The following is a 26,717-nucleotide window of genomic DNA, read 5'->3' as shown; positions in this document are numbered from 1 at the left end:
ATATGTTACATGGCATATGTAGCATAAAACATATTCCAGTTATGTAATATATACATCCGTAAGCATATTTCCATAAAGCATTATGGGGTGCAACGTCACAGTGTCTAACATAGATGTTAGCTCCTTGGGGCTTGGCTCCATTATTGCCAACTTTTGTGATCTTATTGGCAGTCTGATAATAGCTGATCTTTTCTTTTCTTTTCTTAAAGCCTCAGCTTCTGGGGTCATATGATTATGTGAGAATTTCATCTTTCATTTAAAAGAAAACAATGAGTTTCTAAACCTCATGATTGCAAAGAAAAAGTTGAAAGCATGAATTCTAAAGACTCAAAATCCAGAAGGCAATTAAAAACAACTTTTAAAATCTCATGATTTTAAAATTATCTCATTTTTTAATGTCTGGTATTGGCAATACTCGATTCTGTTTTCTTCTGTGTTTTGTACTGCATTAAACTTGTACTGAGTAGTAGTAACAAACCAATAATAAAATAATAATTCAATATATAGTTATAGCACAATTATCAGACTTGCAGTATAATGTATAGTCAGGGCCGGCTCCAGGCACCAGCTGAGCAAGCTGGTGCTTGGGGCGGCAGATTGTTGGAGGCGGCATTCTGCCCAATCCTAGGGCAACAGGGACGCTTTTTTTTTTGTTGTTGTTCTTGTTCCGCTCCGACCGCCCTGTAGGGGGTAGCGGCGCAGAGAACCAGAGCTCCCTGCAGGGCAGTCCTCTTCCTTCCCTCCCCGCCGACCGGTGCGGAGCCCTCGCGGCAGGAGGCGGCGCAGTGGGAGGGGCCCCGTGGCAGCGCCCCTGCTGTAGCCCTAGCCACCCCCTTCTCTCTCTCTCTCCCGCCTGCTCCCTCCCCGTCCCCCCCGTAGCCGGTCCCCCTGCACCCGCGCTCCGGCCGTGCTGTAGGTTGTGGGTGTTTTTTTTTTTTGCTTGGGGCGGCCAAAAAGCCAGAGCCGGCCCTGTGTATAGTGGAAGTAGGTTTATAACAGAGGTCTTCCTAAAGCAGATGCCTGAGTTGGTGATCTCAGTCCATTTGCAAATAATGATCAGGGGCTTACTTCACAAAAATTACTGTCTTCAATGGCAGCCTTAGACAAGAAAGTCCAGACTGAATAATAGCAGTAAAGAGAACAAACTCCCTTCTTGATCTCTAGCACTGCTCTTGCACATATTCTTTATTAATAGAGGATGGCAGTTTCTAGGGTTGTCAAGTCAACACCTTTCTGAACTCTACATTCTTTTTCAGAACAGCAGAAGGTACTGTGTAGAGAGATTGTTTTAAGATTTTGTTTTTCTTCCCCAGACCATAACATTCAGAAGATTAGATTCTAGGATCTATACATCTTTGGTTTTGAGATGGATTTAATTTTTGAAGCTATCCCTTATTTCTATAATGGGCCTACTGGGAAGGTTGAGCTCCAGATGTGTATATTCCTGTTCTGGCTCATCTCTACTTTTGCTTTTCTGACAACTGAAAGTATATTTTAAGTGAAGAAACCATGATGAAAACCAGTGTTTTCAGAAACACTTAGAATCTCTAAATGTGACGAGACAGGTTTATATAGCAGTGAATCTGCATTAAGGTATTTGGTGGGTTTGAATCACTACTGAATTATTTCAGTTATATGCTCATGTAACTCTGCAGATTTTAATTTTGTTTTAGACTGGCATAAAACTGGAGTAACCCAGTGGTGAATCAGGCCCGGTGGTTTTGGTTTGTTTGCAGATATGAAATCCTTAGGAGTTACTGAATGAGTCCCTGCTGTGTTTATGAAGAGAAAATAATTTTCATGCACTATTCAACATAATATTCTTCCATTAAACAAAGGTTGTCTCTGCCACCAGAGTCTCTGAAATGCTAAGCATCTAGAGAAGCAGGAAAAGCTGGCTCCAGCTAATGCCTCTTCCTTCTTAAAAAAATACCTCATTTGTAGTCAAAGATTTATTTTCCCTGACACATAAGAAACAAAAACAAAACAAAGCAAACAAACAAACAAAAAGGTTAACATTGTGCCAAAGGAGGAATGTGAGTAATAGTAATTGCATTATTGGCTCATTAGGTGTCAGTGAACAGAAAGCAATAGAGGCTATAATTTCAAAACAGGATAGCAAGACAGTTGAAAAAACAAGGGAAAAGAAGTCCTCAGAAATATGATCTCTTTCTCTCTGGGGAAAATCTAGCAGAGAGCTACTCGGTACAGAGCTTAAGGCTCCATACGTCAAAAAGGGTGAATGACTCTTACTAGCTTTACGGTCCTGCACTGTTTTCAGGTTATTATGTGGTTTAACTGTTTCTACAGAAGTCAGCAAGATTCCACCACTCTCTAAAAAAACCCAGAAATCAGATGAGCTTTTGCAGGCTCTTTGTTCAGCCAGGAAGGTGTTATTCCAGCAATCAGGGAGCATTCCTCCAGCACAGCAGAGGTAGACTTTTGCCAGCATGGTTTTTTCCCCACAGATGCACTAAGCCACATTATGGAGGCAAAGAAACCCCTTGGCTAAACTCTGACTCTTTCATTTACATTGACAATACAGCTACAACAAAAATGTTAATGCAACTTTGGCCACCCTAGATTTAGTCACTTAGGCCCAGATACGCAAAGTATTTAGGTGCTTAACTTCCATTGAAATACCTTTGAGGATCTGGGCTCTAGTGTTTGTATGGGGCTTTGTGGAGCCTCGGGCAGACATCCATCACATTTGGTGAGCAGCAGGAAAGATCTGGAAGTTTCTTCTGGGATGACTGCATGGGGAAGTCCTCCTCTTTTCTCCGCCTTTGGGGTGGCTTTCTTTAATTTGGAATCCATAAAAGTACTCCAGGCTATGCCCCCACATCTGCATAGAACTCTGGTGGCCTGGATTGCAACCTGTATCACAGTAGTCCTTGCTTTGATTAACCCTTCACTGAATCTGTTTTTTAACCCTTAACTTACAGAATTCACTTACAATAAATACACATCCTTAGGTTCTATAGCCTTCACATGCAAAAGTGTAACATTCACATGATAGTTCACCTTCAGCAGAGGTGTTTTCAAAGGAAAGCCCTGAGAGAATCAGCGGAACAATTCTAACCTCCAACACAGAAAGACTGGGGGGAAAGTACGGTGGATTTTTAAAGCAAACAGCCAACCCTCAAAACTGACTTCAGCGGAGCTAAGCTGATTTATACCAGCTGGCCCTCTGCATAGGGCTGAATTTCACCCTCAGTTTATATTTCATTGGTATTCTTAGCATAAGAGCCTCTCTGTAGCATTATAATAAATCCTTTTATCGAAACCTAGGACATTCCAAATTTCTTAAAAGCTCCCACACTTGTTCAAAACTCAAGAAGATTCCAACTAAGAAATATCCAGGACTCTCACCTTTCACTGACTCATTTTTCTGTTAGATGCCAGCTGTCAGTCAGACTGACATACAGGACTAGGGAACAAGGTTCCCTACCAGCACACAGAAGGAAATAGCCATTGACTCTTTTGTACCATTTCTGTGCATAAATAGAAGACTTCAGTCTTCAGGGCTGTCAGTCAGTGACTTTCTGAAACTCTACACATACAACCTACAGGCCAAAGTAATGCTTCAGCGCTTAGGGGGATTCATATTCAGACCTAAATTCTCACTAACACAGACTGTGAATGTGTTTCAATATAGGGGTTTGGTTCAGCCTGTCACAGAGATAGGAGTCAGCTATGAAATGAAGATCCAGGTCTGGATTCAGATTCCAAACCCTCCAAAGTCTGGCTGTTTCTGACCTGTCTCTAGTATTTATAGTGCGCGCACACACACACACACACACACACACACACGCACACACACACACGCACACATCTACCCCTTTTGCATAGTCAAGCACCAAAAGTAAAGACATTCCAGTATTAAGGCTGTTGGTACAACTTTAATTCAGCCCCCTCTAGTGCACATGCATTATGGTACAGTCTTCAATTACAGATCACAAACCATTTTTTTCCACAGGAGGAAGCCTGCTTCATTCAGTACATGGGGTGGATGGTATTCACTTAATGAGCGGCTAATGAATATTTCGTTTTATCCTCATTGTTCAACATGTAGTCCCAGGCCTTATCTAATATGTACTCTTCAAACCCTGCACTGATGCCAGAATTATTACTTTCCTCAGGGGCTTTTCTATGGAGTGCATCACTATAGCACCTGGGTGCTTTGCTACAATTAATAAATTTAATTTTACAACACCCCTATACAGATGGGGAACTGAGGCACAGAGAAATTAAAGTAAAATGTATCCTCTAATTTTTGGTGACCGATTTGAGATGCCTAGTTCCTTATTTTTCACAATCCTTACAATTTATGACACTTTATATGCTCAAAGCACAGCTCTTGTGAGTATACAGGGTCCCAAGTCAGACATCCAGGAAATGATGCACACACAGTCAGTGACCAGGTGTGAAAAGTGTGGTTTAAATGACTTGCCCAGCTCCACACAGAAACTGTGTGGCAAAGGCAGGGATGGAAGGGAATGTGCTCACTCTTCTGCCTGTTCACCCCAAAGTTTGACCCCTTCTTAGCCAAGCCCTGCCACCTGTCCTCATCCCAGTTATGCCTCTTCCCCATCCCTGGCTCCTCATCCCAGTCCTGTTCTCTACTAACCAGTCTCAGACTCCACTCCTCAGGCTTCTCATCCCAGTCTTCTTGGTCAGCAAGTTCTAACTTCACCCATCTGGACTCCCTGTCCCAGTCTCCACCCACTCTAATTCTCAGTCCCAGTTTCCCTTTCTCCCTCCACTAGCCCCCAATCCCAGTCTCCTCATTCCAGGCTCCTTGTTGTAATCTACTCCGACCCCCAGCAGGCCCCGATAGTGTGCCCTCTGCATTAAAAAAATCAGGCAGCTTCTTCCTCCACACTGCCTTGGCCCAGTAGGGAGGTCATTGAAAGCACAGGAGAGACAGGCTCCCTGCTGTTAGTTCAGGTGCCAAGACCCAAATCTGGCATACCCCACAACATGTTCAGTGTGGACAGAGTTGTTAGGGAATTTAACTGCTAGTCTCTAGTTCACTTTTTCAAAGGCTTATAACCTGGGCAAATTTGGGTGGTTTTTCATGGGAATAGCAGAAGGCTCATCCCTGACACAAAGGCCACCCCCTTGCCAAATTTCAAGTCCATGCTCCAAAGCTTGGAGTAGAGCTTTTCAAAACGGCCAAAAGAATGTATTTTTCTGTAGCCACCCTTAGAAGTGAATGGATGATTTTGGCTGGAATTATATGTGTCAGCTCGAAGCAGACATCCAGCATGGAAAATTTCAGCCCAAATGGTTAAAGTTTGGCAAAGCCATAAGCAGCTGAAATGGGAAATGTCAGGCAACTTTAATAATAGGCAAGGCTACCAGCATCTTCTATAATAAATATTTGTTCCTCATTCATTATTTTATACACAATTATAACCCCCCATCTCCTCCACTTTTCAAACTCAGTCTTCTTACTACAGTAAAGATATCAAGGAGCATATAACATGAATTTTCCAATCCTTTTACCATGGTAGAAGCCCAGAAGGCTCAGACAGACCTACAAGAAAATTTCTTAGGAGAGCCGAGGATATACAGGCCTCTCAAGATTACTTCATGCAGTGATGGGTTAAGCATTAATAATTTATTTACTTTGTTTATTTATTTGTAATGTAGAAGCACCCAGGAGACCCAGGCATCAATGCCCCACTGTGCGTTGATCTGTATATCCAAATTTTGGCTGGAAGGAGTCCAAGAACAAAGAGTTTAGACCTACAGCTCCATTCATGTGTATTGAAAGGGCACAACTTGAGAAAAGTGGGTCCAGATTAGGGGGACCAGACGTCCCAATTTTATCGGGACTGTCCCGATATTTGCTTGTTTGTCCCGCAGTCCCCAGGACAAATGTGCGGTCGGGACACTGGACAAACAAGCAATTTTGCCCTCCCTGGAGGGCTCGCGCCCCCATCCCCCACCCCGACTCCACCCCCTCCATCCCCCATTGGCTCCCTCCCCAAATCCCCGCCCTGGCCCCACCTCTTCCCCATGCATGTGGCACTCCTCCTCCCTCCCAGGCTTGCTGCTGTAATGGCGGCAAGCCTGGAGGGAGGGGGTGGTGGCCGGCTTCCAGTTCCTGGAGCTGGTGAGTAGGGGCACTGGGCGGGCAAGGGGGGCTGGCCAGGGGGCTGCTCCCCAGGAGGTAGATGGGGGGGGCTCCGGACCCCAGCAACGGCGGGGGAGAGCGGCTCGGGGCCGCACAAGTGGCCATGTAAAGTTTATCGGCTCGGGGTGGACCCCAGCCGGCTCCCCGTCCTGCGCCGGCCGCCACAGGCCAGGTAAGGAGCCGAGTCGCCCTCTCCCCCCTCGTCCTGGTTCCTCAGCTGAGCCCCCCTGTCACCCTCCCGGGGGAGCAGCCCCCTTGCCAGCCCCCCTTGCCTGCCCGGTGCCCGTACTCACAAGCCGCAGGAACTGGAAGCCGGCCACCACCCCCTCCCTCCAGGCTTGCGCCGGCAGAGGGAGGAGGAATGCCGCTCAGCTGAGGAGCCGGGGGGAAAGGGGACTCGGTTCCTTACCTGGCCTGCGGCGGCCGGTGGAACATGCTGACACGGGGCGGGGACGCTACCCCCCCTACAGGGCAGGGCGAGGAGCCGGCCGGGGTTCCCCCCCCCACAGCCAATAAACTGTATATGCCCACTCGCGCGGCCATGAGTCACTCTCCCCCGCCGCTGCCGGGGTCCAGAGCCCCGTGCCTCTTGCTCCAGCAGCTCCTTCCCCGTGGGGCGGCGGGAGGTGACACATGTGCCCTGGGGGGGGGAGGGGGAGGGAGGGGCAGCAGCCATGCGGCCGGCACCTGCAAAACAGCTTTTTTTTTGCTCCCCCCCTTCCCCCGCTCCCCCCCCCCCCCCCCGCGCGCGTCCTGATATCCCCCCTTCTCCCTCCCCCTGCATCCCGATATTTCCCCGTCAGTGATCTGGTCACCCTAGTCCAGATAGTGGGGATTTAGATAGCAATGTGGTCTTATAATGGAAGTATCGGGCAACCTTAATAGCAGTGCTACCAGCCCCACCTATAATATACTGTACACACATCCAACTCCAAAGGGTTAAGAGCTTGATTTTTTCCAGCAGTGCTAAACATGTTCAGCTCTCATTTGATTTCATTTCAAGTTGTGGGTGCGTAAACTTCTGAAAAGTCAGGTCCTTAGACTGCTGCCTTCCTTGTTTTGCTGATGCTGTGGAATACAGACCTCAGCTATGAATAGTTAGCACTGTTATACCTGCAGGCTTCAGCCAGGAATGCTACATGTGAGGACAAGGGGAACAGGAACAGAAAGTCCTTGACAGGTACTAAAACTTAATGAGCTTCCAGTGCATTGGCAAGTTAGTAAATACAAAGTCAGACCAATGAACAAACAGCTGTAGAAAGTTTCCAATGCAGAAAGTTTATAAGACAATTATTTACATTGTCTGGATGGCTTTAATTACAGGACAATTCAGACTGGCGGATCCCCAGGGGTAAATTAATCAGTCACCCCGCCAACTTGCATATTTTCCATTGCTGCACTGAGGCAAATCAGCTGTGGCTATCATGAGACTGACATGACAAGCTCCAACTTTTGTCAATTGTAGAGACTGCCAGTTATGTCTTTAATTTCATCATGACCATCTCTAGTAAAGTAATGAGAAAGTTCCATTCCATTCCTCAGCATGATAGTGAATAAAACTCTTTCCAGATTACAGGGATATCCTCCTCATTCCATGTTGTAAGAGAGTTACAGTAGAGATACCAAAAGGAGACTGTAACCACCAGTATTTATGAAACCTGCAATTATATTACCGGTCTACTAAATCAGTGGAATCTAGAGACCACTTTCTCAGCCTATTCCTAATCTAATAATTACTTATTACACTTGGTTGTATTTTTTTCATGTTGTAATTAAACTGTACTACCTAGTTGTGAACTAATTTACTATGGGACAGATTCCTCCTCAGTGTAAATCCACTGAAGTTAGTAGGGTTGCACCAGGGATAAATGTGGCCTAGACCATTTTAAATCACTCTCTCTTTTTAGTTTTTCAGCCTGATGGTCAGCTAGTGTAACTCAACATGGCTCCTTTGGCGTTAACCAATGAACATAGATTTCAGTGGAGCCATAGAGAATTAAACTAGTGGAGAATCTGGCCCTTTTTATATAACTGTCACAAACCCTTGTATGACAAGTAAAATTAATAAATAAATGTATTCAATAATAATCTCTGGTTCTGAACACTTCTCAGAATGGAGCACAGTCCCCCTCAGATTGGCACCAGCACCTGCTGCAGTTGCGATGCAGTGACACAGACTGCTGTCCTGGGGAGAGAGACTGCCAACCAGAGGGCAGCTCGACTGGGGGTGGGGGCTCTGAATCTACCTGAAGGAGCAGTTGGAAAACACTGTTAGAGAAGAAGAGGGTTCATGCTGAGCTAGTGGATGAACTAGAGCCTCAGTAGGTGGTGAAGGGATAAGTTAGAAGAAGAACAGGAGAATAAAAGGAGGAAAGAAGGAAAATAGGAAAGGAAAAGCAGAAAAAAGAACAGACATGGGTATATGAGCAGGCACTCTTAGAGAAGGAAAATAGCGGGAAATTAAATCTACAGGCATACCGGAGAGAGAGCAAGGGAAAAGAAAACTGAAAGGAAATAATGACAGGTTTCAGAGTAACAGCCGTGTTAGTCTGTATCCGCAAAAAGAAGAACAGGAGTACTTGTGGCACCTTAGAGACTAACAAATTTATTAGAGCATAAGCTTTCGTGGACTACAGCCCACTTCTTCGGATGCATATAGAAGAATATGCATCCGAAGAAGTGGGCTGTAGTCCACGAAAGCTTATGCTCTAATAAATTTGTTAGTCTCTAAGGTGCCACAAGTACTCCTGTTCTTTTTTTGAAAGGAAATAGGTGAAAAAGGGACTTGATCAAAAAGTGGCATGAGATGAAAACAGATCCCGGAATCAGTAACAGAGATTTCCAACCACAAAGGACCTACAGTGCGTGAACAGAGAGAATGACTCTCTGAACATATATTGACGGAATACAGTTCAAAGGTGCCTAATGGACCAGTGAGGGCTCAGTAGGTGAAGAAACCCCACTTGTGGATAAACTCAGTGCAAAGAGGTACAGCCACAGGAACACCCAATCTCAGCACATGTTTACTCCTCCCTCCGGAGCAATCGATCCAGCGGGGGTCAATTTATCATGTCTAGTGAAGATGTGAAAAATTGACCGCCGAGTGCTCTCCTGTTGACTCCAGTACTCCACTGGAGCAAGAAGCGTAGGAGGAGTCGACGGGGGAGCGTCAGCAGTTAACCTACCGCAGTGAAGACACCACAGTGAGCAGCTCTAAGTACGTCGACTTCAACTACCCTATTTTCATTGCTAAAGTTGCGTAACTTAGACCGACTTAGCTTCTTCCGCCCCAAAGTGTAGATCAGGTCTAAGGAGTACTTCAAGCCGAAGAGAAGCAAAGAACAGGACAGCAAGAGTGGAGCTGGATTTACAGCCAAAGAGACAAAAAATTGATTCTTCTCTGAAGTGATACAGTATATTGTAGAGTAATCTCTTTTGTTCTTGTTAATAACAATGCATTTGGTAGTAAAGGCACAACATGTACAAGCTCACAAATGTTAATAAGTTGGTAACCTATAGTTTATTATTATTATTAGTAGTAAGTCTTTGGTAATGTTCTATATTATTTATGGTCCTGGTACAATTTTGGGGTTTCCCTTCTAAAGTTCTAAACAATCAAAAGTATCCCTTTTGTCTTGGTTTGCCTCTGCCTCTCCTTACCGTTACCATAACCGTTAGCCTAGCTGGTCACCACCGGCCTAAAATAGAAATTTGTTAGGGTGGGTTTATGACAAACTGCATTTTAAAACTGCCTAAAATAAATTTCTAAAGTAGAAACAAAAACTGATGGAAAACGGGAATAAAGCTAATCCCCATTGTAGTGAGCAGTGAGTGCTTTAGCTAAGAAAAGGTGATAATGGTGCATAAATCACAGTAAACTGAAAATGTAATAGACATTTTAAAAAGAAAATTACATTATTTCAAAAGGTCTATGAGTTAGTACTTTAGCAAAATGAAAGATTAAATTATCATTTGCCTTATTCAAGTGCCATCTAGTATAGCTAGATAATCTAACCCCATATCTATGTATACTTGTGTTATGAACTGAAATACCTGCTAATTATCAGATCAAATAATTTTTTTTTTGTGCTAGATTTAGATTAAGGTTGCTATTTAACATTGAAGTTGAAATATATGTATGCTGAGAAATGAGAAAACACTAAGCTTTTAAAAGTGTGCAAAGGAACAGTTAAGAAAAGGCAGATACATTGTCAAATAGCCTTACAGTAACTACAATATCCTAAAACCATAGAAACGTACACTACTGCATGAAAAGTTTGTGTATGTTAATTTCCTTTTATTTTAAAACCTACAATTTGAAAATGTGGGCTTCCTTCTCTGATTAGCTCTTTTTCTTTGTGCGGAATTTAGGTAAACATGAGATCAGTGGGTTCCATCTCTTCTCATCTAGGGCAGATTATATGCTCTGTGTTGTGCAGATCAGACTAGATGATCATAATAGTCCTTCTGGCCTTAAAAATCTATGAATCTCTCTTAGCTGTGTTCTGTAGTGGAGCTTTCAGACAGGAAGAGATTCAGGGCCAGATTCTCTGTGGCAGCTGAGCTCCACTAAGATCTCCACCAAGAAGAGAAAGAAGGGGTCATCAGGCAGCTGGCTACAGCTCCCTAATCCTGATGATCAGTAGCCAGCTGTGGCAAGAGTTAGAAAAACTCAGGGGCTACTCTTACCACCCCTTACATGCTTCCTCCCTCCCCTGACATATTATTTACTCCAGGGAAAGGGGTGGAAGGAGCCACCTCTGCCAGCTTTGTGCACCACAGGCTGCTGGCCATTTATGGCCCAATTCTGGTTCCAGTGTATCATCTGAGTGACACAAAGAGGCCAGATCTCTGTCTGCTTGATACATCACATTCATTCATTAATAGTATTATAATCAAGTACAAAAATTTAATCAGCATATTTAAATCAAGACAATAACATACCATGATCAGCAATGGCCAACAGACGTATACACTTTCAGTGGCTAACATGAAGATAAATGACATTGATGGCCTAATCCGGACCATGCTATAGAGAAAAGAACAGGAGTACTTGTGGCACCTTAGAGACTAACAAATTTATTTGGGCATAAGCTTTCATGGGCTAAAACCCACATCATCAGATGCATGGAGCGGAAAATACAGTAGGAAGATTATGTATATACACACAGAGAACATGAAAAGATGGGGGTTGCCTCACCAACTCTAACGAGACAAATCAATTAAAGTGGGCTATTATCAGCAGGAGGAAAAATCACTTTTGTAGTGGTAATCAGGATGGCCCATTTCAAACAGTTGACAAGAAGGTGTGGGTAACGGGGGGGGAGAATAAGCATGGGGAAATAGTTTTTAGTTTGTGTAATGACCCATCCATTCCCAGTCTTTATTCAGGTCTAATTTGAGGGTGTCCAGGTTGCAAATTAATTCCAGTTCTGCAGTTTCTCATTGGAGTCTGTTTTTGAAGTTTTTTTGGTTGAAGAATTGCTACTTGTAGGTCTGTAATAGAGTGTCCAGGGAGGTTGAAGTGTTCTCCGTCTGGTTTTTGAATGTTATAATTCTTGACGTCTGATTTGTGTCCGTTTATTCTTTTGTGTAGAGACTGTCTGGTTTGGCCAATGTACATGGCAGAGTGGAATTGCTGGCACATGATGGCATATATCACATTGGTAGATGTGCAGGTGAACGAGCCCCTGACGGTGTGGCTGATGTGATTAGGTCCTATGATGGAGTCCCTTGAATAGATATGTGGACAGAGTTGGCAACAGGGTTTATTGCAAGGATAGGTTCCTGGGTTAGTGTTTTTGTTGTGTGGTGTATGGTTGCTGGTTAATATTTGCTTCAGGTTGGGGGGCTGTCTGTAAGAGAGGACTGGCCTGTCTCCCAAGGTCTGTGAGAGTGAGGGATCGTCTTTCAGGATAGGTTGTGATCCTTGATGATGCGCTGGAAAGGTCTTAGTTGGGGGCTGAAGGTGACGGCTAGTGGAGTTCTGTTACTTTCTTTGTTGGGTCTGTCCTGTAGTAGGTGACTTCTGGGTACTCGTCTGGCTCTGTCAATCTGTTTCTTCACTTCAGCAGGTGGGTATTGTAGTTGTAAGAATGCTTGATAGAGATCCTATAGGTGTTTGTCTCTGTCTGAAGGATTGGAGCAAATGCGGTTGTATCTTAGAGCTTGGCTGTAGACAATGGATCGTGTGATGTGGTCTGGATAAAAGCTGGAGGCATGTAGGTAAGTATAGCAGTCAGTAGGTTTCTGGTATAGGGTGGTGTTTATGTCACCATCACTTATTTGCACTGTAGTGTCCAGGAAGTGGATCTCTTGTGTCGACTGGTCCAGGCTGAGGTTGATGGTAGGATGGAAATTGTTGAAATCCTGGTGGAATTCCTCAAGGGCTTCTTTTCCATGGGTCCAGATGATGAAGATGTTATCAAGGTAGCACAAGTAGAATAGGGGCGTTAGGGGACAAGAGCTGAGGAAGCGTTGTTCTAAGTCAGCCATAAAAATGTTGGCATACTGTGGGGACATGCGGGTACCCATAGCAGTGCTATAGAGAGAAGCTCATAGGTCCTGTACTCACTGCAGTGGTTCTCTGATTCCCATAGCATAATATTTAGATGGACAATGTAACTGTTAATGTCATTTTTCCTAGATATTTATAATGTGCAGCCCCATCCATTTATGGCTTCCTATGGTCTGGAAGGCAGTGGAGCTAGTGTGCAGAAAGGCTGAAGATATAGGAAAGGGAATGGAAGGGATTCTTCAACAGTCATGCACTGTGAAAGTGAGCTCCTGAAGCTACCTCACATATCAGTGTGGAGGGACAGGGAAGAGATAGGGAAGGTATGCAAGTGTATTCCATTTATCTACAATGCAGATCCCCTGCCAACCTACACACACAGATGCAGGGTGCTTGGCAATCACAATGGAGGAAACTGAAATTACAGAAAATGTTTAGTGTGCTAAAGAAACATTGAATTTCTACCATTCTTTTTCTTTTGCCCTTCAATTCATATTTTTGTACCACCTACAGACAGAGCCTTGGCAGATGAAGAGGAGTGAAATTATCCATTTATCTCTTCCTTGGGTTTTAAACCCAAGTATGCGGTAGCTAATCTTAGACAATACTTCATCTGCCAAGTGTAACCTATTTTTAAATTCACAAACTACCCACAGACTTTTACATTGACATAAATATTCGTTATTTCTAATGGTTTGAACATTTTATGCAGACACGTTTCTATGGGAGGTTCACAAACCATTCATCGCTATAATTCATGGTGTGTGATTGCCCCCTCCCCAAGTCACATGCTATTGTTTCTGCTGCATGATTAGATGTCTGAAATTGTATAAACAGGATTAGCACTCTTTGGGTTAAATAGCACATACCTGTATTTCCCCATGAGTACTCTTATTCACATATGAATATGGCTGTTTGTGTGACGATTGTACTTAGACTGTAAACGCTTGGGATAGGGACCATCTTTTAGTTCTGTGTTTGTACAGCACCTAGCGCAGTAGAGGTCTCATCCTGACAGGGACTTTTAGGTGCAACTGCAATACAAATAAACAAATAATAATAATATGAATAAAATAAAATAATAAATGCAAAGAAAAGCCCCCACTCACAGAAGTGTTCATGGAGAAGCGGGAAAACAAGGGGTAAATAACATTATTGAACTTTAAAGCAAACGAGTATCACAAAAGATATTTGTCAAGGTTTGCGCAATTCATCCAGCTCTAGCACTCAGCGAGACTTAGCCCCGGTCTACACTACAAACTTAGGTGGTATAATTACGTCCCTCAGGGGGGTGGAAAATCCACCCCCCTGAGCGACGTAGATATACCGACCTACCTCTGGGTGTAAACAACACTATGTCAATGGGAGAGTTTCTCCTGTCAACATAGCTACTGCCTCTCAAGGAGGTGAAGTCCCTACACTGACAGGAGAAATTATTCTGTCGGCGTAAGTAGAGTCTTCACTAAGCACTACAAGGGGGTAGCCATGCTGCTACAATGCTGTAAGTGTAAACAAACCCTAAGTCAAGTTTTAGTCAAACTGCTTGTGATTACAGTTAATTTGGTCACCATAGAGCCTTCCACAATATGGGTGTGATCTATGGTCCTAGTCCTAGGCAAATTCATTGACTTCAATAGGCCATTTGCCTGAACAAGGATTGCAGTTTGGGGAACTGTTCGCACAATAGCTATCTCCAGGGTGGTCTCTCCTACTGGTATGTAATTCCACCCAAGACCTGGTCCACTCTAGAAAGTTTTATTGGCATAGCTATGTTGATCGGGAGTATGAAAAAATCATCCCCCTAACCAACGTAGTTGTGCTGGTAAAAGCCCTATGGTAGAAGCAGTTTTGGACTCTTTTGCCAGTGCAGATTATTCAGTTTTGGGAACTGGCTGAAGCTATATCAGCAAAAGAACTCTTTTGCAGATAGAAACTGCATCTCCACCAGTGGGATTTGCCAGCATAGTTCCACCTGTATAGATATACTGGCAAACCCTTTTAGGCGTAGACAAGACCCAAAGCAGATCTGTACATATTCATCAAATCAGTCCCATCTCATACAGAATAAAGGACTATTATTGTTGGATTATGCCAAGTATTGGGGGGTAGCCATGTTAGTCTGTATCCATAAAAACAATGAGGAGTCTGGTGGCACCTTAAAGACTAACAGATTTATTTGCGAATAAACTTTCGTGGGTAAAAAAAACCCCATAAAAGCTTATGCTCAAATAAATCTGTTAGTCTTTAAGGTGCCACCAGACTCCTCATTTTTATTGTTGGATTATGTAAACTGAAATAAAAGAAGAGTTTTGCCAGTTGCTTTAGTTGAATCATGAAATAAAATGAATAAAAGTAAAATAATAAGATAATATATAATACACTGGATAAAAAGCCCAGTCAGAATCTTTCTGGCAAATGTTCCAAGTACTAAGATATTTTTCAGAATTAAAGTTATAAAGAACTAGAAATAGAGTCACTTGGAGTAAATCTTAATTTTGCTAAGGGGTTCTTGGCAGAACTGGAACAAACTGATGGTCACATAATATTTTTTTTCATAGTTTGTTATTCTCTAAACCTCTAGCATAAAGTCAATTTAATTTGATTTCTCCAAATGCAAAATAGCATAATTATTTCATGGTGGAAATGGGTTAAACTGGTTTGGAGAAAAAAATCCATATCATGAATAATTTTCTTGTACATAAGCAGGTATGTAATAGAGATTATACACAAGTATAAAACACACTGTTTAATCACTTATTTAATTAAGGAGGGGGGAAATCCCCACTTTTTGCCATCTGTGAATGCTGCCAGTACAGTCTATGTTGTTGATTTCCCTCTTTTAAATGTCAGAATCCTCATTCCACAGTAGCAACCACTGCTTTCTGATGCCTTTTCATGTAGCCATTCATGGAACACTTCAGTTTTCCATCCCAAAAGGAAACAACCCACTAGGACACAAGAACCAACTAACTGCAGGTGAGAGTGGGAGTGGATTGGGGGAGAAGAGAATCTTGAAGTGGGCTTAATTTAGAATCAATCAGGCTTAAAAACCCAGCAATTAGGTTTTCAGTTTGCCTTCTCAAGCAAAGGACAATGAAGGTATGAAGTTTTTACAACAGAATTGAGAAAAGACTCCCTCCCTTTTTCCTTACCATATGTCCAAATGGCAGGACACATCTGCAGCAGGAGAAAGCCTTCAATAGCCTCTGTGTGATATAGGTAGTATATCCCTTTCTAAAATTGCTACTGCCATGACCTGCTATTTGCCAATGTTTATAAATTGAAGTCGTGTTCTATATATTTCTTTTTCTCCCTGTACTTAACTGACCTAGACGTTAGTATTGGGATCCCAAATATCAAGGGAAAACCCAGTCAACTAGTTCACTGTCTCTTTAATGCACTGGGCTGCTCTCTGTTCTGGTCAGTTTACAAAGATAAAGACTAAGACTTTCCTTAGCCTGATGCACCAGGTAGAGCTCATTGCCAAATATAGGTAGGCTCATTTCAGTGGAGGGATAATCAAAGCAAAAGGAGAATAAGCAGTTTTATCTGGGAGTGAGAAGTTTTAATCTCTGGTTACCAGTCTATCTCCCAGAGTCTACAGGACCCCTAAGACAGGCTTGGTTTGAGAATCTCTTGCTTCTTGTCCCCCTTGAGTTAGGAAAAGTAGCACCGTTTTTTGGTATGTATATAAAACAATCCCTGTTGCAGAAACACCAGGCCACCTATTCAGTGGCCATCAGACATGGCAGTGGCATGCTAGGCCCTATTATCTCCCTAGATTGGGGGAAGAGAGAAACAAGAAAATTTCTGTTCTTTGAGTGCCTCACGCTCAAGCTCTTCATTTGCCTGATGGAAAGAAACCCTTTCTCTCTCCAGCTGGCAGGCTGAGCAGGTTGTCTCTGGTGGGGCATGAGCTTCACTTAGCCCCTTTGACAAGGAGTTAACCCCTTCCTTCCCCATCTTTGCAGGATTCTGTAAATGCTCGCCAATTCCCTCCTTCCATCCAAAGCCAGTTTTCTTCTATAAATATGCTGATGAGATTCAGATGGCTGCATTGTCAACATAGCTAACAACCATCATACAGACAATAAAAAACAAATAGATTGGTGGCCAAATTATTTGTGCAAAGGACAACTAGACAAGAGTTGCACACTTCAGATTTGTTTCTTCATGGTGTCACTTTAGAAGCCTGTAACAGAACCTTCCCAGAAGCCAGGATTTCTATCAGTTAGTTCCAGGCTATTGCTAAACACTACAAATAAATAGACACAGGATCACTATATTATGTTTGATGTTTCCATGGTGAATTGCCATTGTAAAGTGCCTCTGACTACCTCCTGTTGTTTATGTGACCCACCCTGCTTCATTCTAGTATATATTACATTGTGTTAACCAGTTGGGATATAAATACTTCAGAAAGGAAAGTGTATCCAATGGAACTTTAAGCTTGCATGGCGAAAAGTGCTCTCAAGGGGAGGAAAGGACATACAAATCCCTCCTGCTCAGGGGAGGGATTTACAGCAACATTAGTTTCAACTTGCTTAGTCACTGCTGGGCAAAAAGCCACATTTTTGTAGTTGGTGTGGCAACTTTTCCAAACACGAAACCAGAAAAGTAAAATCAGCTGAAGCATTAGTCTTTTCCATGTGATCACTTCTTGACAAACCTTCTGCAGTTCAATTATAAACTACAGTAGAGTACATAGGGAAAAAAACCATTTAGCAAAGACATGAATCTAGACTTCACATAACAAGAACACTTTGAAACAAACATTGGTCAAATCAAAGAGTCCTCGATATAAGCAGACATTCTAATGTTTTGTTGAGTTAATTGTACTATATAACTTCCAGTCAAAAAATTGCCAATCCTGGCCCTTTTCATGAACTCCTGTGCAATATCAGTAGGAACATGTAATTGATTGATGCTGAATAACTACAGTTATGATATGAACTTGTAGTCTTCCAAAAGTGTGGTACTATTATTTTACTTTAAAGAGAGAGAGAAAGAGTACATTAGCTAACAAGATTAGGGATCCAATGGCACAAAACAATTTGAACAATACATTTTTGACAACATTCAAGTTGGTATGCCTTGTCAACTAAAAAGAGATGTCAAAAAATCTAATCAGGCACTGTAGTAAAAAAATAAATGATATTTCACAAATACTAAGAGGAATTTTTTCATTAAAAGTTCTTCTAGGTTAGCAAGGGAGACAGCTGTTGAGAACCATCAGCAGAACTGGTTGAAAATTTTCTGATGGAACAGCTTTTCATTGGAAAATGCTGATTTGACAAAAATCAAACTATTTCATGGGAATATATTGGATTTTTCCATTAAGAATTCTCTAAAGATTTTATTTCAATGAGGTTGAAGTATTTCTATTTTACTTTATCATTTTGACTTATATAAATGTCAAAACAAAGAAAAAATGAAGCTCTTTGATCTTATTGAAACAAAACATTTTGATATTGAGTCAAAAAGGTTGACAAAAATCAATACTCACAAAACATTTCAATTTTGAAATCATCATTTTGCAGACAAGTTCCTGTGAAACATTTCAATATTTTCCCAAATTAATTTTTTTGGAATTTTTGTTTTAAGAGAAATTTTGAAATTTTGTTCTGATTTGGGATGAAAGGAAATTTTAAAATGTTAGAATTTCTCATGGAACAGAAATTCTGAGTTTCAACCATCTCTAATTAACTGGAGGACAGGGTATGTTTGTCACCCCTCTGTGAGTCTTTAGGGTCCTTGGAAGAGTAGAAGGACAAGGGAGAAAATGTTTCCAATACTTTTAGTACACTATGCTATTCAAAGAGTAGCACCTAACAGTGGATGATATAGTTGAGATGTCAAAGCTGACTAATGGATTTAGCTACAGGTTGTGTGGCAAAATTCTCTACAGCTTTGAAAATCTCACCCTATATTATATATCCAAACATCTTGCACGGAGTTAAAAAATAACAAATAATTAGCATATAATCACACTAACTACTCTGCTAATCCTTGTCTCAGAAACTTTCTGTTTAAGAAGACAGCTACACTGATCCTTCTGGAAGAGCACACCAGCATAAGTACGTCAGCTCCAGAATGTGCAAACCATGCACCTGGTCAGCTGCTACAGTACCAATCCTTTTACCGGTAACACAAATACATTGAAGATAAAAATAGGAAATTCTCAAACATCTTTTGTTTATTGGCTATGACTATTGCTAGCTTCATAGTATGCCATTTACTTTAGGTTCTAAGAACTGTTGGGTGGAGACCTAGCTAAACGACGAGCCAATTATGCACACAAGTTTTGTGCACAAATTGTTGAACAGTGAACACAAATCAGATATTTGCACACATACAGAAGAAACATTGATATATCAAAATAATATGAAAGATACAAAGCATAAAACATAAAAATTGACTGGTTGCTGTTCCCAAAAATCATATTTCTATCCAAACCTTCTGTAACTCACCAAATTATGCTAAATTGATTTAAACTATGGTTAATTCAGTGGGGCTTTGCACTAGTTTAACTAGATTGATTTAAACTCAATTTAGTTAAACCACTTCATCTTTTCTAGGGTAGACAAGGCCGTATAGTAGCTTCCCCAAAATATCCCAGTAGTACAGTTCTGCAGCAGGCTTTCTGCAACAGGATCTACAGAGGGCATGCTGCAGGGTCAGGAGTGTGATGATCACCCTACTTTGTATGTACGCTTCCTGAGCCAGCAATAGTCTCTCTGCACAGCCCCACTTTGCAAGTTATTTGCATTCTAATAGAAATAGACTGTCAGAGTGCTATGCTTCAGACTGCATTTTCCAAAGGTATAAACTAATGCTGTTTTTGCTGCATATCTGTGAATTCATTTACAGATCCATTTGTGTTTATGTCTAGACCCCCACCAGATTTTGGTCCAAAACCTTTGGACAAAATTCCTCTCTGTTCTAAAACAGACAGAAATCAACAGGATTATACCAGGAGTGAATTTAGCCCTTCATGCTAAACAGTTATAAATCAAACAATAGCTGTTCATACTTTAATGGAATTCTTAGAAAAGAAGCTTTCCAAAAGAGGGTTAAGACTAAGTTTATAAAACTTAACTATGTACCTAATCTGTCTGGGAAAATTCTTACCTCACTTTGCACATTCTTAAGACTACCTCCAACAGCAATGCTGAACAAGCAATTTTTAAATTTAAAACAAATAATTGCATATATATCAAAATAACACTGTTTATTTAACACTGAGGCGGTCATGTATACTGGCAAAATTCCACCCAGGAAATTCCATTGCCAAATCTCACAGACCCTAAGTAACCCCCTCTACCAAGAATGTGGGTGCTTTAATGGTAATAATAGAGGATAAGGGAATTGGTTTTTCATCAGAAAGACACAAGGTCAAATCCTGAGCTGGTGAAAATGATTATAGCTTCATGGAGCTGTGGTAATTTACACCAGTTGAGGATCTGATTCTGCGGTTATTTATTTTGGTTTTAAATCAGCGTGACTTGATTGATTTCAGTGGAGTTAATTCTGATTTACAGCAGTGTAACTGTGAGGAGAATCAGGCCGATGGTCTGCAGCTTCCCAGCACCCCCATGTGCCATGCTGGGCAAACATTCCCATATTGACTCATAGGCAAAAAACACTTAACCATCAAGCCTATTTTACACTGCAACCAACTGTTTCCCATCCAAGTAATGACCTCATCTGATGCCACTTAATTTGTGAGCACTGATGGTATCAGAACAGAGTAATAGGCTACAGGCTTTTATAGTCCGGCCCATTGGTAATCAACAGATGAGACCCACTGTGCTATTCATCTACATGGCCCTGCAAATTAAAATTGTTACATACACCCCTTTTCATGCTGCCTACATGGTGAGCTAGCGGGCTTGGGATTGGATGAATGGCAGAGAGGAGTCTAGGCAGCAGCAGCTTTGTGAGGCAGCACCTGCTCAGGAACAGAGCCCGTTCTTCCTAGCCACCATCAGAACTTCCCCAGTGCAGAGGCAGGGTATGGAGCAGGTGACTGAGTGTAGCTGAGCCCTTATCTGCACACATTCGGAACTCCATAGCTTTATTCTGCAGGAACTTCCCCTGCACAATTTCCTTTTGCGCACATATATCAAGGACAGGGAGTTAATTGTATATAGATCTCTGGGTTCATTTGTTGTGCTACTTATATAATTTGAAAGGGATACAGTCAACTGATTGTCCATGTAACAATGGTGCCTATCGCTCCAACTTCCAGTAGTTTCCTGTAGGGTTTCTGATGGCTCTGAAGCTATGCAAATAGCCAAACTAGCAGAACAACATGATCCAAAACCCTGAATGTCCTCCCCACCTCCTCCTCCACTTCCACTTGGCCTACTACTTTTTTAGTCAATTATGGTTCGGTAATAAGAAGTTAATCCATTTATTACAAATTCCTTGAATTTTTTTTTAATTGAAAGCAGGACCGGCTCTAGGCACCAGCAAAGCAAGCACATGCTCATACTGCCATGGTTACATTCTATTTTTAGTGCACTGGCTTGAATAGAGCTGGTGTGAGTATATCGCCTCAAGCTAGGAATCAGACCCCCAGCTCCAAGAACAGGCAGTCCTTAAGTGAAAAGCCTTGGAGTTTTTTGAGTGCTTGTTTGTTTAATTGATTGATTGTTTGTTTCTTCCATGGGCTTTTCTATGGAAGCAGGGGATATATGGCCAGATATTTTTTAAGGTATTTAAGCACCTTATTCCCCTTGAAATCAATACGGGTCAGGTCCTTTATACCGTAAACATCAATAGGAGTTAGGTGCATCAACACCTTCAAAAATCTGGTCCTTTGTCCTCCAATTTGCAGTTTATTTGCTCGTAAGAAAAAAAATCATGAAAGAATATGGTAGAATATATTCAAGCTGCAGCACATGAAAGAAAGCAGCTATTTCTGAACAGTGGCAAATTACAAAGGTTACATCTGCTAGATGGAAACTGGATATTTTCAATCATAGATATTTCATTACTCACAATAGGATTGAGCCTATACAGTTGACTTCAGCAAAACTTCCAAGAGAGGTTAAACGGCCACTTCATTCCCATTACTGCACAAAATGCTTCTTCAGGTGCTAAAATGCAGTTAAACCCTGAATAAATAAAGGTGAGGGATGATGGAGACTGCAGTTTATTTTTCTCAATGATGCCCTGGGGAACATATGTATAGGTTAGCAATATGGCGTAACCTAGCGGGAAAAGAGTTGGTTGACTAATATTATTTAGGGGAAAGTGTGTTTTTATACTATGTTTTTGTGTTCTTTCTCTTCAAATAACATGGCTCTTCGTGCATACTTTGATTAAATAAAAGGAACATTTATTAATAAATGATACTACTGGTTCTGTGCTAGATCTTCCCAGATAACCTGATTTTGTTATCAGAGGGATAGCCGTGTTAGTCTGATTTATTTGGGCATAAGCTTTTGTGGGTAAAAAACCCACTTCTTCAACAACAAAAACAAAAACACTTCATCCATGCATCTGAAGAAGTGGGGATTTTTACACATGAAAACTTAAGCCCTGATAAATCTGTTAGTCTTTAATGTGCCACCAGACTCCTTGTTGTTTTTGTTATATATTTCTCACTCCATTCTGATTGCTTCTGGGATTCTTTACACCTGTTGTTACATAGGTCTTTCCCATTATATTCCATCTGGCTACTTAGAGCCAGATTCTGATATTTTCAGTCACATTAGGCCAGACTGTGAACTCCTTACTCCCATGTGTGAGCTGTCCCTCATATGAGTCCGAGTGACTTCAGTGGGAGTGCTTGTGTAAGTCATCACTTACCAGCTGGAGTGAGGGTTCCACAAGCCAGCACACTGTATAGTATCATAGAATGTCAGGGTTGGAAGGGACCTCAGGAGGTCATCTAGTCCAATCACCTGCTCAAAGCAGGACCTATCCCCAGACAGATTTTTGCTCCAGATCCTAAATGGGCCCCTCAAGGACTGAACTCACAACCCTGGTTTTAGCAGGCCAATGCTCAAACCACTGAGCTATCCCTCAGTACTTTGCTTCACTACAAGTCTGACTGAAGACAGCAGGGTGTCTCACACTACAGGACTAACCAACATGAGTAAGGACAGTAGAATCCGACTCTTGGCGATTGGTCCCAAGAATGTTTGGGCCAGATTCTGTCTCCTTTACTTATTCTGGGTATATATTTGTACAGCCCCTAGCACAATGAATTGGGCCCCAATCAGAGACTCTAGAAACTACTGTAATAAAAATAATAATTTATTGCTGGGAAGTGATTCATCACAAGTTAGAAGTATAATTCAGTTAAGTAAGCTAGGTAATTGCTGCCCTAGCCATCCACCCCAAAAACTGCATTTCAAAATGTGAAACAGTTTTCTCTGCAGGCATTATATAGGGTTTGTAAAGTCAATTTGTATCTTTAAACCTAATTTGGCATCAGGCTAATGCATAAAGTTCACTCTTAGTGCCTGAAGTGCAAACACAGAGGAATAAGGCAAGTCATTCAAAAAAGGATCTGTATATTAGGCCAATGCTATGCTTTCACCATACGCTTTCAGACTAATGGGAATTAATTGATTCACCCTACACGTGCGCACAAGAACACTGGCTGTTACTAACACAAGCCCTAATGGGTTTTCTCACTGTTCAATTCTAGAGAGGAAAAATGAGAAGTAGGGAGAAGGCAAAATCTAATATTTATTGGACTGGATACATTTAAACAAAGTTTTGGCTCAGAGACATTAGAGGTTGCATTGTAACTTTACAATACTGCCCTGAGCATATCCCTCAGCCCACGCCGCTTCCCGCAGCTCCCATTGGCCTGGAATGGCGAACTGCGGCCAGTGGGAGCTGCAATCAGCTGAACCTGCGGGTGCTGCAGGTAAACAAACCGTCCCAGCCCACCAGCGGATTTCCCTGATGGGCCGTGTGCCAAAGGTTGCCGATTCCTGATCTAGCCCTTCATAGCTAACATTTTAATTACATTGTATTATGTTTATTCATGTATAGGGTAATTATTCTGAACCAAAACCTTGCACTTGAAACCATCGCTCTGTATTGGAATCTAAACAGGTACATCTAACTATTGAAAGTTGACCCATATCTTTTTCATTGGCCTAAACCAAAATGCCACATCTGAACACCCCTAAACTTTAAAGTGTTTAAAATCAGGATCCAAATCTAAAATTTGCAGCTCCAGCCCATTTCTAGTTTGAAACTGTGAAGCCTGTGTGCCAAAGGCACATACCTAATTGCCAGGTTATGTAGAGTATTCCTTCTTCTGTATTTTTCTCAGTAAATGTACAATAAATTATATATTTGGTAAATTACACAATGAGATTATTATAAGTTTAATTGGAATTTTACGTCTCATTTTCTGCATGCAGTTGTAACTAGTGCTGATTGCAGGAACCTATAATGGCTTTTCTATTGGGCCAAATTTTCTAATGGTGAAATTTGGAGAAGAGAAACTCAGGGTTTTGGCTAAAGGAATATTTATACCATATTTAACTTTTCTCTTTCTTTAATGTGAAAATGAATAGTATCACGGGGAAAATGTATGGGCTATTTACAATCCATTGCAAAATACATAATTTATTAAATGTACTTCTTAGGGTGAGAACCTTTAAATTGAGTTTTGTAAATTTGGGGTTAGGCTTGACGTAGGCTACTGAATCTGCTGAATTATTCAAAGCAAAAAGCTGCAAGTGGGAATAACAATAAAACTGATGTGGGACTTGAAATGTGCTTTAATTTTGTTTAAAAATAAAGGGTTTAAAAATTAAATATAGCTAAGTTACACTCAGAAAAACTTTATTTCTTGTTCATTAAAACAGCAGTTTCTGATGGGTAGTTATTTAATTCTGTTAGACTGATACTAGTAATTTTTTAACAGGCAATGTATGCTCACCTGGAGTGATATTAAACCAGAATAATAGAGGGGATTGTATTATCCGCTGAGCTAACAGAAATGAAATATAATAGTAAGCTGCTTCCCATACCCATTTTTTAATTTCCAAATAACCAATGGACTACTTCTTCTATTTTTTTTTTTTTAAGGAGGGGATTGAGGGCAGCCCAGATTCTGAAAATCCTTTCAAAGATTTGGAGAAATCAGTTTAAAATGAAAACTCATTTTCACTCTTATCTGTCCATGGCTGCTACTGCTCCATAAAATAAATGTGTTACGTTAATAAAGTGCTCTGGGATTCTTCAGGGTGGTGGGAGGCACTATGCAAATAAGTAACTGTTATTACTGTAGCTGGGCACAGCCAAAAGAAAATCTCTAATATTCAATTAAAGCTAAATCCAGTTTGCTATTATCAGAGGATCAGATTACCTAGTGTCTGAAAAGAAACCTCTTACATATACAAAGAAGAGATTTTTCTTGGCAGCAAATTTCTTCTTCACCTGCTATGATGAGAGAGCTGTTCAGGAACTGAAATGAAACCCAAGTATTTGCTTAGGCCCTATTTTCTTATCAGATAATATGGGCAACTCCCATTGATTGAAATGGCCTTTACTCACATCCTGTAGTAGGGGAACAGGACCTCTGCATGGTAGGTTGAAGGGACAGGAAAGATCAAAAGCCAGATTTACGAACATATTGAAGGATTTCACACTGAGTCAATTCCTTCCAAGTGCAGTTCTCCCTTTCACTTTTTTTTATTCTGTTTAGTTTAGTTGGAAACAATATAGTGATGATGTGAAAGAAAATGTCTTTAAAAAATAATCCCAGCTGTCCCCTACAGCTCTCCTAACCATCTACACATGCCCCAGCTCCCACTACAGGAGGAGGAACAGGGCCTCCTGGAGTGTCCTGTTTGGATCTCTTCCCTCCTGAACTGCATTTGCTCATCAAACGAACTCACAAAAACAACAAAAGAAACCAAGAAAGCAAAACAACCACTCGACAAAACATATCATAGCATGAATGAAAAGAACAGCATTAGCCATTAGCTCCTTACCCCGTTGAGCATTGCTACTCAAAGGTGCTGGTGCTCACTGTAGAAAGCCATGGATCTCCATGCCAAGAGTAATTTGGGCATCAGGTGGCGTAGGAGCTGATGACCCTCCAACATGCCAATATGAGTTTGATGGCATGTGCATCCTTGCAAAGGGCAGTGTCAATCAAAGGATCTATTGGAATAAATCAGATTCTGAACAGACATTATATCCCATATGCATTATGTCCCTGCTCCTGGGACTTGAGTCAGGAATCTGGGGGGAAAAGACAACCATCTCTATCCATCCAAGCATTTGTAAGGAGTGCTGTGTGTGGATGTGGGGCAGTAGTGCACCTGAAATGGGCTGATCAGTGTGGACACACTGCGCTGCTACGTCTCGCACTGGCTCAACCACACAGGTGAAAGTAGCAATGATGCAGTTCTCTAGGGCAAACAAAGCTCATCAGACCTAATTCATCTCTAGCGTAACTACTCCAGTAACTTCAATGGGATGTCACCATGGATGAATTATTCATAGATTCATAGATTCTAGGACTGGAAGGGACCTCGAGAGGTCATCGAGTCCAGTCCCCTGCCCGCATGGCAGGACCAAATACTGCCTAGACCATCCCTAATAGACATTTATCTAACCTACTCTTAAATATCTCCAGAGACGGAGATTCCACAACCTCCCTAGGCAATTTGTTCCAGTGTTTAACCACCCTGACAGTTAGGAACTTTTTCCTAATGTCCAATCTAGACCTCCCTTGCTGCAGTTTAAACCCATTGTTTCTGGTTCTATCCTTAGAGGCTAAGGTGAACAAGTTCTCTCCCTCCTCCTTATGACACCCTTTTATATACCTGAAAACTGCTATCATGTCCCCTCTCAGTCTTCTCTTTTCCAAACTAAACAAACCCAATTCTTTCAGCCTTCCTTCATAGGTCATGTTCTCAAGACCTTTAATCATTCTTGTTGCTCTTCTTTGGACCCTTTCCAGTTTCTCCACATCTTTTTTAAAATGCGGCGCCCAGAACTGGACACAATACTCCAGCTGAGGCCTAACCAGAGCAGAGTAGAGCGGAAGAATGACTTCTCGTGTCT

General features: G+C 41.6%; 2 long non-coding RNA genes across 3 annotated transcripts in view; one reads left to right on the top strand and one right to left on the bottom strand.

Moving 5' to 3' along the window:
* Positions 1 to 26,717, top strand: part of LOC128835067 (uncharacterized) — an 81,971-nt gene that overhangs the window by 49,396 nt on the left and 5,858 nt on the right. The window contains exon 1 of one of the 2 annotated variants that reach the window (XR_008444565.1): positions 15,717 to 15,758. The exons of the other annotated variant lie outside the window; for it this stretch is intronic. This is a non-coding gene — a long non-coding RNA (uncharacterized LOC128835067). Of the gene's footprint in view, positions 1 to 15,716; positions 15,759 to 26,717 lie in introns of those variants that run through there. 2 annotated transcript variants of the gene reach the window in all.
* Positions 11,127 to 25,880, bottom strand: LOC128835069 (uncharacterized). The gene is made up of 3 exons (XR_008444567.1): positions 25,637 to 25,880; positions 13,529 to 13,693; positions 11,127 to 13,074 (listed from the first exon to the last, which is right to left on the bottom strand). It is a non-coding gene; the product is annotated as an uncharacterized LOC128835069 (long non-coding RNA).

Source organism: Malaclemys terrapin, chromosome 3 (genome assembly GCF_027887155.1).
Source record: "Malaclemys terrapin pileata isolate rMalTer1 chromosome 3, rMalTer1.hap1, whole genome shotgun sequence".
Taxonomy (NCBI): Eukaryota; Metazoa; Chordata; order Testudines; family Emydidae; genus Malaclemys; species Malaclemys terrapin.
This window is presented reverse-complemented; position numbering and strand designations above follow the sequence as displayed.